Source organism: Chrysochloris asiatica, unplaced genomic scaffold, assembly GCF_000296735.1.
Source record: "Chrysochloris asiatica unplaced genomic scaffold, ChrAsi1.0 scaffold00089, whole genome shotgun sequence".
In the NCBI taxonomy this organism is placed as follows: Eukaryota; Metazoa; Chordata; class Mammalia; order Afrosoricida; family Chrysochloridae; genus Chrysochloris; species Chrysochloris asiatica.
Genome location: NW_006408607.1, coordinates 8,721,872 through 8,727,032, shown reverse-complemented (window position 1 = coordinate 8,727,032; position 5,161 = coordinate 8,721,872).

The window sequence follows — 5,161 nt, the reverse complement described above, 5'->3', positions numbered from 1 at the left end:
CTGACAATACTGGAAAGCCCTCTATTCTGTCTCTTGTTCCCAATACCAGTGCATCTGCTGTCACCATTATCACTATAACCACAGCACCACACCAGAACTCCAGACAGCATCTCCATTAATTCCCATACCAACACTTCTACACTGAGTTCTCCACTATGTAGGATAAGCACTGGAGTGAAAGGTCAGTTTGAGCCACAAGATGGGTAGTTGAAACTTACCCGCCACTCCTTGGAAACCCTTTACAGGGTCGCTGTAAGTCAGAACCAACTTGACGGCACTTTACAACAACAGCAACAATAACCTCTTCTCCAGTATCACATCTCTCCGTCTCCTGTTGTAAGATCCCACATTCCTGCTTCTGAGCTCACTCCATTTATACTTAGCAGGAAGACAAACTTGACAAATCATCATGTTACAGTCCTGTGCATGCTATTTGCATGGTTCCAGCCAATGCAAGTTGGACAATGAGTAAGGAAGACCATAGAAAAAAACGATGCATTTGATCTATGGTGTTGGAGAAGAATATTAAAGTATCATGGACTGCCAGGAGAACAATTCAAATCAGTCTTAGAAGACGTAATCAGAATGCTTCTTGTAAGAGAGGCTGGTGAGACATTTCCTCTCATACTTCGGATATGTTCTCAGGAGGGACCAGTCATCATAATGCTTTAATTTAACTTAATGGTCCAGTTGTGAAATTGTAGTCTTTGATTTGCAATCAATGCTTATGGACAAACAGTCAAGAAAAAGCTGCTGCAAACAAGCTCTTTAAAATGTTAAAAAGCAAAGATGTCACTTTCAGAACTGGATGTGACCTAGACCTTGGCATCTTCAATACCTCATATGCATGTGAAAGTTAGACAATGAAGAAGAAAACCATAGAAGAATCGATGCATTTGAATTATGGTGTTGGCAAAGAATATTGAAAGTACCATGGACCGCCAGAAGAACAATCAAACCTGTCTTGGAAGAAGTACAGCCTTAGAAGCGAAGATGGCAAGCCTTTGTCTCTTGTACTGTGGATATGTGGTCAGGAAGGACCAGCCTCTGCAGAATGATGTCATGCTTCATAAAGTGGAGGGTCGGCAAAAGAGAGGAAGACTCTCAAAGAGATGTATTCAGGCAATGGTTTAACCCATGAGGATGGGTAGTGTTTTGTTCTGTAGTGCATAGATAGGGTCATGATAAGTAGGAATGACTCAACGGCACCGAACAACACCCAGCTACAAAGACTATGACTAGAAGAGTCGTGTCAAATAATGTCCTATACCACAAGGACACAAATCAATTCATAACAAGTCGATAGCTACCCAAGTAAACTAATTAATTACCCTATTAGAAAGGAATCTTATTTTTAAGTGACAGAAACTAACCCAAGCTATGTGACAGTGTCTTGAGACCATAATGAGATCAGGTCACAGAAAGCATCAACATCGCTGCTCCATGGCTCATCTCAGCTCCACCCACACAGAACTTCCTTCTTAACCCTTGGAACAAGTTTCCTTTGCCTCAGCCTGAGGAATCACCAAGCCCACATCTTCTTTGGGGTGGCAAATCTGCTGCACAGAAACTTTTTAAAGTGTTGAAGAGCAAGGATGTCAGCTTGAGGACTAAGGTGCGCCTGACCCAAGCCATGGTATTTTCAATAACCTCATATGGATGCAAAAGCTGGACAGTGAATAAGGAAGATCAGAGAAGAATTGATGCCTTTGAATTGTGGTGTTGGAGGAGAATACTAAAAGTGCCATGGACTGCCAAAAGAACCAATAGATCTGTTTTGGAAGAGGTGCAGCCAGAGTGCTCCTTGGAGGCCAAGATGGCTATACTTACTTTGGACATATTGTCAGGAGGGAACAGTTGCTGGAGAAGGATGTCATGCTAGGTAAGATGGAGGGTCAGAGAAAGAGAGGAAGACCCCCAACGAGATGGATCAACCAGGTGGCATCATTGATGGCGTCAAGTGTGGCAGCGGTAGTGAGGTTGGCCCAGGATAGGACATTGTTTCATTCTGCTGTGCATGGGGTCGCTATGAGTTGATTCCGACTCGATGGCACCTGACAACAACAACAACAAACCAAAAAACCAAGTGCACTGCCATCAAGTATGTTTTGACTTCTAACAACTCTATGTTGTTGCTGTTGTTAAGTGCCGTCGAGTCAGTTCCTACCCATAGACACCCTGTATAAGGTTTCCAAGGAGCACCTGGTGAGCTTGAACCACCAACCTTGCAGTTCAAAAGGCTTTGCAATTAACCCACAGCGCCACACCAGGACTCCAGCAACTCTATAGGACGGTGTAAAACTGCTCCATAGAGTTTCTGAGACAGCCTTGTCTTTCTCTAGCAGAGAACTGGTGGATTCTAACTGATGAACTTGCAATTAGCGACCCATCATGCAACACACTGCCAATTAATAACACTTTCCCCACCTTAATTCCAAATTCTCAAGGAAGAATCTTGATTGGCCAAACTTGAGTCAAGTGACCACCTGCATCAGTCAGGGGCAGGAGAGCAAGCACAGTTATAAAGAGTCACCCACCTGAAGAAGAGGTAATCTGCCTGTTTCCTAGTGCCTATTGTAACGGAAAGACCACAGAGGCTGGCTTTAAAGAACAGAATTTTATTTTCTCACAATTCTGAAGGTTAAAAGTCCAGATCAAGGTCTCTAACTTGTCCATTCCTTCCTTGTCATTAGCCCCAGCTGTTCCTTCGTTCTTGGGGAGTCTCACAAGGCATCTGTCTTTCCCAGTATGCACATGCATTTGTGTCTATGTGGTGCTGTGGGCTAATGCGCTGGACTGCAAAGTTGGTTTGAACCACAAGTCGGCAGTTCAAGCTCACCAGTCACTTTTGGAAACCCTATACATGGTCGCTGTGGGTCAGAATTGACTCTGACTCGATGGCACTTAACAACAACAGTAACAATTCTTTATATAACTAGAAATGATTAAGTTTAGGACACATCCTACACTGATAATGGTCTCATTAACATAACAAAGAAACCACTATTTCTAAATGGAATTATATCCATAGGAGTAAGGATTAGGATTCCAACATTCACTTTGTTGTTGTCGTTAAGTGCCACTGAGTCAATTCAGACTCATAGTGACCCTGTATGGGTTTCCAAGGGAGCAGCTGGTAAGTTTGAACCACTGGCCTTGCAGTCTAGTGTTTGTTTATCTTACAGCACCACACCAGAACTCAACTTACTTTGAGTGACTACAATTCAGTTCCTAACAGAAAGACTGAACAGATAACCCAACATACCCACTGAGTTTGTCCTCTGTCTCAATCACCTGAGTGACCCATTGTCTCTGGAGCCACCCCATCCTTCATGGGCTGCCAAGTCTGTGCATGTGAATAGAGTTTGTCATTTGGCTTGGGCTCAGACAACACATTGACGTGTGTTCCTTTCGATTAATTGAAAACCCCAGCTGCACATACTGTGTGAGCATGTTTGCTGGGAAATCCCAAAGAAATTATATCCAAGCAGCAGCAGCTTGCCTGTGCAGGAACTGGGAACCAGCCCCCCGACCTAGAAGATGACTTCCACATGCACAGATCATCCCTGTCTGACAAGCCAGCACACGTACAAGAAACATTACAGAACGTGCTGGAAATGACACCTGCCTGAGAAATGAAGGCCCTGGCAGCATTTTCAAAGTGCCAACGTTGTCAGTCTCCCTTAGCACAGGCTAGATAGACATCCAGGCTCTTGCAGATATGGTTGGTTATTTGATAAGGGAAAGCCACATTCAGAGAAAAATCACAGTAAGAAAAAGAAGCCACTACCTAGACACTTGCCATAATAAAGCTACATTAAATTATAACAAATTAATGTCCTCTTGAAATAACTTCTGCAGCTAAAAGGCTTCAACTGGCTGGAAAGCAACGATAATGGAATTCTAGGACCTCATCTGACTGATGGGGAGCAAGTCCCAGGGGATGAAGGGACTTACCTAGTGCTACTATTAGCTAGTGAGAAAACCCTCATTAGATATTAGCTCCGCCCAACCCCTGGTTAGTCCTTTGTCTATCCATTCCTCTGTGGCCCTTCCAACCCCTCTATCCTCACAAACAATGAATAAAACCAAGAGAGAAGGTAATTAAAGAGGATCTGGGCTGCTAACCAAAAGGTTGGTAGTTCGAACCCACCCAGGGTAGTTGGAACCCAGTTCTGAGAAACTGCTTCCATAAAGATAACTGCCCAGAAAACCCTACAGGGCAGTTTTAGTGGGTAACACATGGGGTAACTATGCTTCAGAACCTACTCCGTGGTACCCAACAAGAGCAACAAGAGGAAGGACAAAAACCAAGGGAACAGCAAGCAAACTCATCTAAACAAAGTAGAATGGTGGTGATGTGCCGAGGAGTCGGTTCCAACTCATAGAGACCCTGCACAGGGTTTCCGAGGCTGTAAATATTTACAGGAGCAGAAAGCCTCATCTTTCTCCCATGGTACAGCTGGTAGTTTCGAACTACTGACCTTGAGGTTCGCAGCCCAATTTGTAACCACTATGCTACCAGAGCTCCTCAAAATAGAATGGAGAAGTAAAAAACAGAAGAGTAGTTCTTTCTAAACCAACCCAGAATCAAAGTAAATACTTCTAATCAATTCTCAATTATAGTTGTTGTTAGGTGCCATTGAGTCGGTACCAACTCATAGCAACCCTATGTACAACATAACAAAACGCTGCCTGATCCTGGGCCAACCTCACAAATGCTGCCACTTTGCCAACCCATCTCGCTGGGGTTCTTCCTCTTTTTCTCTGACCCTCCACCTACCAAACATGATATCCTTCTCCAGTGACTGGTCCTTCCTGATAATATGTCCAAAGTATTAGAGATAAAGTCTGGCCATACTGGCCTCTAAGGAGCACTCTGGCTGCACTTCTTCCAACACAGATCTGTTTGTTCTTTTGGCAGCCCATGGCACTTTCAACAGAGTCTTTCTTGAAAGGACAACAGCCAGCTGACGAGAGTATTCCATAAGCTCCCTTTCTCACTACTTCTCCCATGCATAAAGGCAAAGAGTCACAAATTCTTTCTGGAAGAGAGGAGGTGACAAGATTTTTAAGCCTAGTCTCCATATAGTTCTGAAAACAGTGATCCTTTCAGAAAGTTTATGATTTCTTGCCAAGTACCCCAGTCCTCCTCCCAGGA